Source organism: Lactuca virosa, chromosome 1 (assembly GCF_052849685.1).
Source record: "Lactuca virosa cultivar CGN04683 chromosome 1, Lactuca_virosa_CGN04683_v6, whole genome shotgun sequence".
Lineage (NCBI taxonomy): Eukaryota > Viridiplantae > Streptophyta > Magnoliopsida > Asterales > Asteraceae > Lactuca > Lactuca virosa.
Window position 1 is genome coordinate 28,396,049 of NC_136426.1, and position 11,532 is coordinate 28,407,580.

The window sequence follows — 11,532 nt, forward strand, 5'->3', positions numbered from 1 at the left end:
GCATAATCTTATTTTATATATCTAGATGAGTTAACTACAATCTGAATTAAGACTCGCTCGACCCCTGGTTGCTGAAAAGGAGACCGAAATCCAGAGTGCATGTAATACAAACAATCAGGTGTGTCTTTTTTTTCATTATCTCATGTGACACAGGAAATTATATACTTGTATTCTAAAGTTTTTGTTGTTGTTAATGAAATGTAAAGTATATGGAGGAAAATGAAATGTTGAGAGGAATACTAACAAAATGTAGTACCAGAGCAAAAAAACTTGAGAGTGCATTGGAGCTTGAACGAATGTCCAAACATGAATTAAAGAAGAAGAAAGGTTCAAAATTTGACTGAAACGGATAGCACTACGGTTTTCTCTTCATATCTATACATAATTGGAGGCGCAGAGGCGGTGGATACAAAATTGGTCGAAGACGAGAGATCGATGATGGAAGCATGGTTAATTCTAGATCTAGATGAAATTTGTAACACCCAAAAATTCAAGCCAATTTAAAACTTTTTAAACAACCCAAAAGCCATTAGTTATTACAAACTTGTTTTCAAAATGTAAAATATCAGAGTATCCCAGAAACATAGTCATAAAAAGTGAGGAGTTGTACGATCACGCCTTTGCCTGCCACGATCCCCTGATGCACCTGAAATAATAAACTGAAACTGTAAGCCCGAAAGCTTAGTGAGTTACCCCCAAAATACCGATACACATACAGTCCACATAACAATATCAGCAATATCATAACATAACAACTGAACAAAACAGCACGTAACGGGTCCACAGCTTTACAGACTGGAATACCCCTGGGCCCACAGTGTGAGTCTGGAATGCCTATCGGGCCCTCAGCTCACATCTGGATTGCCACCGAGCCCTCAGTACGAGTCTGGAATGCCTATCGGGCCCTCAACTCGTATCTGGAATGCTACCGAGCCCTCAGTACGAGTCTGGAATGCCTACCGGGCCCTCAGCTCGTATCTGGAATGCTCCCGAGTCCTCAGTATGAGTCTGGAATGCCTACCGGGCCCTCAGCTCATATCTGGAATACTATGGGGTTTGTTGGCTACCGCACGGAGCAGTACAACCTCAACCCATCCCACATAACATGTCGACATGTAACAAATAAATGCACATACAGGTAATCAATCAGTATCACAGGTAGTCCTACAGACCTACCCTCTAGCATATCAAATTAGCATGTGTAACCAACTCATACTCAACATAATACAACTACTAGGATATCATATCAAATGGGCCGGCCTTGGTGCCTTAAACCCCTTAGTATAGTGAGGATAACTCACCTGGCGCTGCTGAAGTCCCGTAGACACAATCCCAGCTGCTGAATGACAGATTCCCGAACTGTCAATATCAAAACATCACCCAATTAATAATTAGGTTCCAAGCCCAAGGTCCAACTCATACTACAAAAACCCAATAGTCAAGTCATAGGCCGAAGCCCAACATATGGCCCAATTTTCCAAATTGGGCCCAGACCTCTACATGGTCTTTCCTTAAGGCCCATCTACTTATTTTGGTCTGTTTACTTGTTCTTGGACAACCCATCAATAATCACCAAAGCCCACTACGAAGGCCCAACTCAAGGCCCATGTGAAATTAGGGTTTCACATAAAATGACAATTAGGGTCAAGTGTTTCTCACTTAACCCATTAAGGACTTAATCCATTAAGTCCAATATTGCTTTAGGTTAATTTGCCAATGATTATTAATTATTATTTTAAGTTTAATAATTAATTCTCGTGTGTGTCCCAAACAATTCCCGCAATTAGGATTTTATGCTCTTAGGGCTTTCCAAACCCTAATTAGGGTTTCTCCAACCCAATACTAGCCCATTAATCCATTGGTTGGGCTTTTAGGTCACATTGGGCCTTATTGGCCCATTAGGGTTCCATTGGGCCCACTAGGGCTTCTTTGGGCCCATTAGGGTTCCATTGATTCCACATTGTCCAAACATCCCCCAAACGAGGTCCAAACGCAATCAAGCACACCGCCACTCGGCACGGCGGCCGGTGACGGCAGGAGGCGGCAACCACCACCCTAAGGTGGTGGTTTTAGGGTTTCTTTTCATTATTCTAATCACCTGTTACAAAGTTACAATGCAAAATACCAAATTCACACACTCACACACGCACTAAAATACATATACACGGCGGCACATGGTGGTAGCCACCACCTTACAGTGGTGGCTTTCCGGCCAAATAAACTCTACACACAACACATACTCGCACAACGGTACGCCCTACGAAGATTAGCACGATACAACAGCATACTCACCCGTGTGAACCACGAACTCAGCCACATCGGTGGCTGGCGACGACCGGAAACACCACAGAAGGTGGTCACACGAGGCTTAAGGTGGCATCGATCACAGTTAAGCGTAGCATCGCTGGGATGGAGAAGAGATAGGAGCAAAGGGAGACCGGAACAGCACCGGCAACAGCCATGGGCGGCTGAGCACGGCAACAGAAAGAAGAAGAAGAAAGAATCGTGGTTGAAGTAGCATCGGTGACAGTTTCTTATTCAACGGAAGCGAGCAACGGCGGCAGCAGCTCCGGTATTCGACTTTGATGGTTGTAGGAGTGGCGGCAGTTGGGTTTGGCGGTCACAACAGCTTCTAACGGCGGTTCACGACCCACCTTCGCTCCGTGTTCCGCCGCTGGCCTCCGGTGGACTTCCCGGATGTACGCTGCATTCCCGACTATGGTGGTGTTGCTACGATGGCGAGATATCGGTGACGGAGGCGACTTCCATGGTGGCGATGACCAGAAGTGAAGAACAAGGAGGTGGCGGCTGTTAGAAGAGGGAGGCATAAGGGTGGTGCGGCTGAGTATTCTAGGGTTAGGGTTTTGCGTGAATTATGATACATATATACGTAGGTTAAATGAGGGTGACGGGGTAAATCCCGTGTTCATAAATAACTTTGCACAAATAACAAATCTAGTCCCTCCCCATAGAATCTTTTTCTTAGCCGGTCCAAATTTTACCATTTACGCCCTGTCTACTTAAATCCATTACAATTTAAGTCCAAAAGATACCAAACGCACCATGACTTCTTAAACCCTTTTCAAATTAAATCCCGATTTACACTTTAACCCCCGAAGATTCAAACCACGTCATTTGGCTTCCCGAAACCAACGCCCCACTAATTATTATTTAATTTCTGACCTCTAACAATATAAAATAATAATAATTACTTCTCGGGGTTCCTGATTTATTATTTAATTAATCTCTTTAAAATGGGATGTTACAACTCTCCCCCACTTAAATTTGATTTCGTCCTCGAAATCGTTTCTTATCATTCCTTACACACCGAACAACTTGAGCTACTTGGCTACAATCCCGAGCATAACTCTAGCCTCTCCAAGGCAACCATATCCAACCCTCGCAGGGTTCTAAAACCGGAAAATAAACAAATCCCTTACTATATGATCACAATTACTTGATATATTGATTGATTTTCTGGATCTATGGTTGTTCTTCCAGATCTGGATGAACAACACAGAGAGAGAGAGAGAGAGAGAGAGAGAGACGTGAGGAAAAGAGAGAGAAATAAAATTGTGTTGGTAAATTATTTTTACTGATTAATAGGTATTCTAATTTTTTTATACCGAAAATACCCTCCTCATTTATTTTAAAAAGTCAATATTATCATTTAAATCGTTGTTAATTACATATTTGTCATCTTTGATCTAGCCCATTAAAATATTTAATCAATTTTGATCTAACTTTCCACTTTTAGTACTTGGGTTTTCGAGAAACTATTAGTTCTCAAATTATATATATATATATATATATATATATATATATATATATATATATATATATATATATATATATATAGGGAGATGATCAAATGAGAATACCTAAAAGGTTGAGAACGTGAGAACAATTGTAGACCAATCATTTCATAAGGGCGTAAAAGGAATTTTACAATGTAATTAAATATGGATAATTAATTAATTCCTACAATCATGAGATGTTGTCTAATTAATTGATTTTTTTTACCTAAATACTAGAAATGAATTTAATATATTTTTAATCAAATAAATTATTTAAAAAAAAAACTTTTTTGCCATGATTAAAAAACGTTTTTTTTTTATTTTTTTACCAGTATATCAAAAAGATTGATGAATTTATCATTTAACCAAATATGTGTAATCATACAAAAATAAAACATATTTGTAATCATATATGAATTCGTTGTAATCGTGAATGAATAGATGAATTAAGTTGTAATAATAAGCGAATATAACACAATTTATAGAGAAAAATTACAATACAACTATAATCATAAATAAATAAAACATATTGGATATATATATATATATATGTAGATTATACATCTATTCATAAATAATAACACAAAAAGTTACAATGTAATACATATATATTTTTCTATAATCACATATGAATACAACATAAAGAAACATTCGAATAAAAATAATTCACTATTATTATATAATCATAAATGAATAAGGCGAGATCTTTTCCACTTTGTAATGTTTGGCTGTATATTAGCACTCCAACATCCGGTTTGTAAAAGCTACACACTGTCAAATAAAGAAATAAATACAATTAACAATCAATTAAATGAAAATGAATTTAGAAAAGCACATATGAAGTTAAATTATAAATGAAGAGACATGAACAAAATATAAAATACATATGAATTCCTATAATTGTAATTATATTCATACATGAATATATATACATATGATTAATAAAAAATGAATACACTTCTAATCATAAATTAATATCATAGTATAAATTACATTAGGTTCTAAAATTGTTTGATTCCCTTAAATCTTTATATCAATCGAGAAACAACTGTGAAGAAGTGAAGGGAAAACAAAAAATAACTCACCTGCAGAAGCAATGTTTGGAAGCCAATAGAACAGTTAAACAAAACACCATAAGCCTATAAAACAAGAAAATGATTAATCATAAAATGGAACACTTCAAAATCATGCAAATTCAAAGAAAATCATAGCTAGGCATTTCATCAAACACATACTATGCACAACAATCATTTTCATATCACCTGATATTATTTCAAAGCATGGTCAGAACCTGGTTTTTAGTTAAAAAACCGATTAGGTTTTTAGTTAAAAAACCGATTAGGTTTTTGTAGAGAGTGTGATATAAAAAGAAGAAGAAAACAGGGGAGAGAGGCGGTGGAATAGGAGGCTCCTGTATCGATTGGAGATTAGAATAGGAGGCTACCACTGGTCACTCTTTCCATTAATTCACATCAACTCATCTTCGTGACTTCGTCGACAGCCAAGATCTCGCCCACCAACTACTCATCCAGAGAGAGACTTAGGCGTCTCCGACCGCCCTAGCACCTTGGCGACTCTCAACATCACCTCAGCCTCGTACGACCGTACTTGGAGGGTCCTTCGTCGCAATCTTGCCACTGAGATCCTACAACCCTCCCGCGTGAAGTGGGCCCTTCAAACCATGATTGGTCGCTTGCAGCACATTTAAAAAAAATCGAGCACAATCCTTTCTGATTAAAATCGATTTGCAAGTCTGGAATCTCAAGATGAAGGTTATGACGATGGTTTTGGAAGTGTATGGTGGTGACGGCTCAATTAGGGTTTAAAGGTTTGAAATTTGTATTTAGAGAGTGAGATGAAGAAGGATACGTGAGTGAGAGATAGAGAGAGAGGGGATAGAGAGATTCCAGCAACTTGACGAAAATAGGTTAACATGTAATGACCATATTACCCTTTAGACTATTAAAAATTTACAATCTCATCCCATAACTTTTAGAAATTTACATTTTCATCTCATGACTTTTATAAATTATATTAGCCTTAGATCGTAAAATTTGAAGAGTTCAGATTTGTTCTCGCGTTCTCAACCTTTTTGGTGTTCTCATTTGATCCTACTCCTATATATATATATATATATATATATATATATATATATATATATATATATATATATATATACTATATTATAAAGCATATTAGTCATATCTTGAATTTTAGGAGGTATAAGTTACAATGCTTTTTATACAAATCAATTATGCATAAATAATTCATTAATATTTGTCAAAAGTTTGAAGACTTGAATTAAAGAATGTTATTAAGAAATTCAATTTTGAGCAAAATAAAAATTTTAAAATATTAAATTCATATATATAAATTAATTTACATTTCTTAAACTAGACATCAAAATTAATTAATTTACATCAATACTATAAATAGGCAATATAAATATAAGGCATAAACAATTTTTTTTTTTATTTAAAAGTGATAATTTTTTATTAGGTAATAATTCATAATAAAATTTAATAATTATTTTCATGTAAGAAATTATTTGCCAAAAGAGTTATTTATCGACGTCGCTTTGCGCGGGCACACATCTAGTGTGTATATATATATATATATATATATATATATATATATATATATGCTTATGTTATTGTGTTCTAACTAATTATTGTATGGATGTAGGAATGATTGTGAGCCAATTATTTTATTTAATTAAAGAAAGTGATTAATAACTATTATTGAATTATAAATAATTGAAAAATACCATCTCATTTCATTATAAGGGTATTTTAGTCAATTAATATAAATTTAAAAAAGGAAAATTATAGATTCTAGGAAATAGTTAATACGTTTTTTACCTATGGATGGGCACCAAAGTTTGAAAAAGAAGTACCTTTTCCTCTATTCATTTGATCCACACCCCTCCTGCATATAAAAATTGAAACTTCATATTCCACACCAATTATGATTTTCATTTTTTTTGTTGTTTCATTCTGATAGGCACCAAAGTTTGGCCAAATTTATCTTACGCCTTATTACTGATCAAGTTGCGAGAAAAGAAATATATATTTTTTTTGTAACCAATACATATTGGATACATTTTTCTCTAACCAACACATATTGGATCCTTTCAATAAAATGTCAATGAAACTATGTTTACCTTAAGCAAAAAATGATCTGTAGCTTCTTTTTTGGTGGATTTTTTTCATTGAGGCAATCCATCAAACACTTGTTATGCATTTTGAATAAAAAAACAACCATGTGAGACCTGATGTCACTTACCTATTTTCATATTACAAGCCCCTCAATCTAAAGCAATTATGATATAAATTAAAGGGAGAATTTCGTATATGCCCTTGTTAAACCTCGAAATATCATATTTGCCCAGCCTAACATCTAAATATCATATTTGCCCTCCTTAATGTTTTAGAATATCGTATATACCCAAATTTATTTTTTTGTTTATTTTTATTGATTTATAATTCTTTTTTATATTCTTAAATCATTATAATTGAAAGAACATATTAAAATGACAATAATGCCCTTACTTCTAAATGGCAATACATCTCAATCCCACAAAACCTGACGTTGATTTATTTGGCAGCCTCATATCGACTTACGATCCTAGCCTCCTGTTGTTCCCCTGTTGTCGCGGCTTCATTCCTGCAATCACACGATCACGCATCAGGTAATCGACTACTTCCCCTATTCCTATTTCCTTTTCTCCAATTTTGTTTCTGTTGCTGATCGATTTATGTATGGTGAATGCGCTGAAACTAACACGTGAATGTCTTGATACTTATCTAATGTGATTGATTATAAACCCCTTCTATCTAGATGTTTCAAGATAATGTATATACAATGGTAATCTTCAACTACAACTGTCTAGAAAGCTTGTAGTCATGTTAATGAAGGCCCCACTTCAATGCAATATGTAAATTCTTTCTACTGTGGCCATATACGTGGCCATATACGTGGCCATATACGTTTATTGAAGTTACATTAGCAATAAGAATAAAAAAAAATCTTTTGTATTAGTGTTTTGGTTGTTGTTTCTTGGTTTATAGATCAAAGGTTGTTATTTGTTGCAAATTATCCAAAAATATAATGTCTTTTGTGGTTCCAATGTCCGAATTATGAAACAGTCGCCAATTCAAATGATTATTGGTTAGTTAGTAAGTGAATAATATAGCATGCGTATGGGGGGCAAATAATATGTTTCTTGGTATAATATATCTGTTTAGTAGCAATCATGTTCCTGTTTTGGAACCTGGTAACTTTTGTTTTTAATCGATCACATTTCCTAAAATTTATCATGTTAATACTGTTTTGAGGGAAAAAAAATTGATGATAATAGTTTGTCCTTTTGATTTTTTTTTTTTTTTTAATTTTTAGTTACAAATGTTCTTAGTTAAGGTTCAATCAATGGATTACATGTTGTAAGATGTTGCTAAAAAGGTTTTTCTAGAAAGCATGTTGCTAAGAAAGGTTTTTTCTTGAAAGTATGTTGCTAAAAACAACTTTTAAACAAAGTATGTTGCTAAAAAAAGGCTTGTCCATAAAGTATGTTGCTGAAAAAGGTTGTTAAACAAAGTCCGTTGCTAAAAAAAGGCTTTTAAACAAAGTATATTGATAAAAAAAAAAAAAAGCTTATCTAGAAAGTATGTTGCTGAAAAAGGTTTATCTAAAAAGTATGTTGTTGAAAAAGTCATGTAAACGAAGTATATTGATAAAAAAAAATTGTTTAGAAAGTATGATGCTAAAAAGGTTTTTCTTGAAAGTAAGTTGCTTAAAAAGCTGTCTAGAAAGTACGATGCTAAAAAAAACTTTAATCCACAAAGTATGTTGCTAAAGAACTAAAGTACATGTTTTCTATAAATCTAATCCACAATAACAAATGGATAATGTCAACAAAATGTTTCTACCAACTACAAACAAATCCGGTCAACAATAACAATGTAAACTAATTATATTTTTCTACAAAATGTCTTCAATATATTTCTTGAGATGAAGTATTGGCGACTTCTAGAAATGCATCTTCCCGAAAGACTACTTTCCAGGTGATCACTAAACAATGGCACGAGAATGTATAACTAAATGCGTTTGGACAACACCATCAATACCTGTAATCACAGAGGTCATGTGAGAATACTATTTTTTCAACATGTCCATTTATGAGTTATGACATGAATAACTTACCCTTTTCAACAAGTTTGACATGATTAACGCTTGGAATAGTCATCATTAGATAAGAAAAGGACAAAGCAAAGCCACGCGAAACATATGTAGGAAAATATAACTCTATATGAAGTTTGAACAACCCCATAGTATTTATGATGCCTACAACTTGCTTTTGCACGACTTCTCCATTTCACTAGATATTTATGCATTCAATTTCATCAACCAAGTATGCCAATGATGACAATTTTTTAATACCATAAAGCTCAAAACCTCAAACATCCAGGGGGAAGAACAATTAGGCACTAAAGCAACCCAAATAAACTATTTAATGCAGGTTGTGTCCTCAATTCATTCCAAATTCTAGAAACTTTTTAAGATACATGTAATCCAAATCATGCCCTAATTCCAATTAGTATTTCGAAATAAATCAGTCAAAAACTCAAACGAAATTGGAGAGAGGAAAATAGAAAGAGGGTCAAATTTACTTACCGTATGCATGTTGCGTGTGATTGCAAGAAGAAAGGTGCGACAACAGGGAAGAAGCTACGATGCAATAATACATAAATCGATCAGCAACAAAAACGAAGTTGGAGAGAATAAAAATAGGAATAGGGTCGAAGTAGTCGATTACGATCGTGTGATTGCAGGAATGAAGCTGCGACAACACGAGAACAGGAGGTTGCGCACTTGCGATCGTATAGGAGGCTGCCAAAGTGAATCAACGTGACATTTTGTGGGAGTGAGATGTATTGCCATTTAGAAGTAAGGGCATTATTGTCCTTTTAATATGTTTTTTCAATTATAATGATTTAAGAATATAAAAAAGAATTATAAATCAATAAAAATAAACAAAAAAATAAATTTGGGTATATACGATATTTTAAAACATTAAGTAGGGCAAATATGATATTTAGATGTTAGGCCGGGCAAATATGATATTTCGACGTTTAACAAGGGCATATACGAAATTCTAACCTAAATTAAAAGAAATTATTGTGAGTGATGTAATTAGATTTAAGAAACCTAGTCTTTTACCTCATAGAAACAAATACCTCATGGCCTCTTCCTTGGTTTTCTTTTCCCAGATGTCCAATTTCAACAACACTCTCTAGAATGAACTAAAGAAACACACAAAAGATACTAAAGGTATGGGTCTTTTGTGAGTAATACGAAAGAAACTGAAAAATGAACTTGTATATAGTGACAAATGAAGAACCAAATACATAAATTTTTTATTGCTCATGAAAACATCAGACCCTGATCAAAGAATTACGTCTTTGAAAAGTCTCCTGCCACCGGACATAACAAGTAGCTCACGAAGCATCTTCGATTTCCCTCTATTTCTCCGTTCTTCAAATTCCTTCAATGAAACCCAAACCAAACTGAAATCAAAACTAATAAAATCATATTATAAGAACGGGAAAATCAACCTAGTGCTATAAAGAAACACGTTTAGTTTTGGGGGGAAATTAAAAAAATCCAACCTTTATGATTTCTATAGCGGTACATTAGCTGACGCAGAATCAAATGAAGAGAGATGGCAGTGGGGGAAAGATTTGAACGATAGAGAAGAACCAAAAAAACCCTAAAATCCTAAACTAATAGTCGGTCTTTCTTTCTGCTTTAGAGGTTGTAGTCGTGCGAAAGTGTTTACCTTTATAGGGATGGAGTACATACCAGAGGCATACAATGGCTTCATCTAAGCTCAAGCACATGAATTCTTCCCCTTCTTTCTTCATTCGAGCCCTCTCTATGTGCGGGTGTGTGTGTGTGTGTGTATCGGTAACAAAAACAAAATCGATCCTCTTAAATCGGAATTGCAGATGAACATGTAGAGGCGATAACGGCTTGGTATTTGTTTGAAGATGGTGGAGAGATGAAGGGAATCACAGGTGGTGTTCAGTCAAGATCCAAACTTTCGATCGTGGTGGCTGTCTTCTACACTTGTGGGTGGGTAGGTTTAATGAAAATGAATTAGGTTTGAATTAAAACTGATCTCCTATTTAAAGGGATATTATTTAATTTAACAATTTACTCTACAACTCCATACTCCATCCCACCCACAAAAAACTTTTACCTTATCCAAGTCATAATCTTCTCTAAACGTTTTTTTTTTTTTTTTTTGTAATTTGTCACATTCTCATTTAATTTGTCAAATGTTATTTTATGGTTATTTTGAATTAATTTTTTTCTCATGTCATTTTATGAGTTTTTCTATTTTATTAAATTCCACATAATTTAATATAATAATTGCAATAAATGTAATAATAAATGGATATCAATTTCATTAATAAACTTACATTTTAATTTCAAAATTCTCAAAATTAAAGCTTATTAGTTTTTTTTATTTATTTAAATTAGTATTTATTTAAATTTAAAAGATAAAAAACATTTATGTTATAATAATTCAATATTTTTCTTATTTTCTTATAAATTCAAAGTTCTCAAATATTTTGACGTTTATATTTAACATTTTTTTAAATTAACCTATGTAATACATGAGTCTCACAACTAATACTCTTAATAAAGATAAAGAAAACCTAAAAATCAA

The 11,532-nt window shown here is 33.8% G+C and overlaps 2 long non-coding RNA genes across 3 annotated transcripts; both read right to left on the reverse strand.

Annotated features, from left to right (window-relative positions):
• Positions 1-489: 489 nt before the first annotated feature.
• On the reverse strand, positions 490-2,850 carry LOC145159884 (uncharacterized). The gene is made up of 3 exons (XR_013737957.1): positions 2,293-2,850; positions 1,302-1,359; positions 490-646 (listed from the first exon to the last, which is right to left on the reverse strand). It is a non-coding gene; the product is annotated as an uncharacterized LOC145159884 (long non-coding RNA).
• Positions 2,851-8,645: 5,795 nt separating this feature from the next.
• Positions 8,646-10,960, reverse strand: LOC145159951 (uncharacterized). 2 transcript variants are annotated; one of them, XR_013737983.1, is made up of 2 exons: positions 9,471-10,960; positions 8,646-8,923 (listed from the first exon to the last, which is right to left on the reverse strand). It is a non-coding gene; the product is annotated as an uncharacterized LOC145159951 (long non-coding RNA). The 2 variants fall into 2 exon arrangements; XR_013737977.1 differs by having other exon boundaries at positions 9,000-10,960.
• Positions 10,961-11,532: the final 572 nt, after the last annotated feature.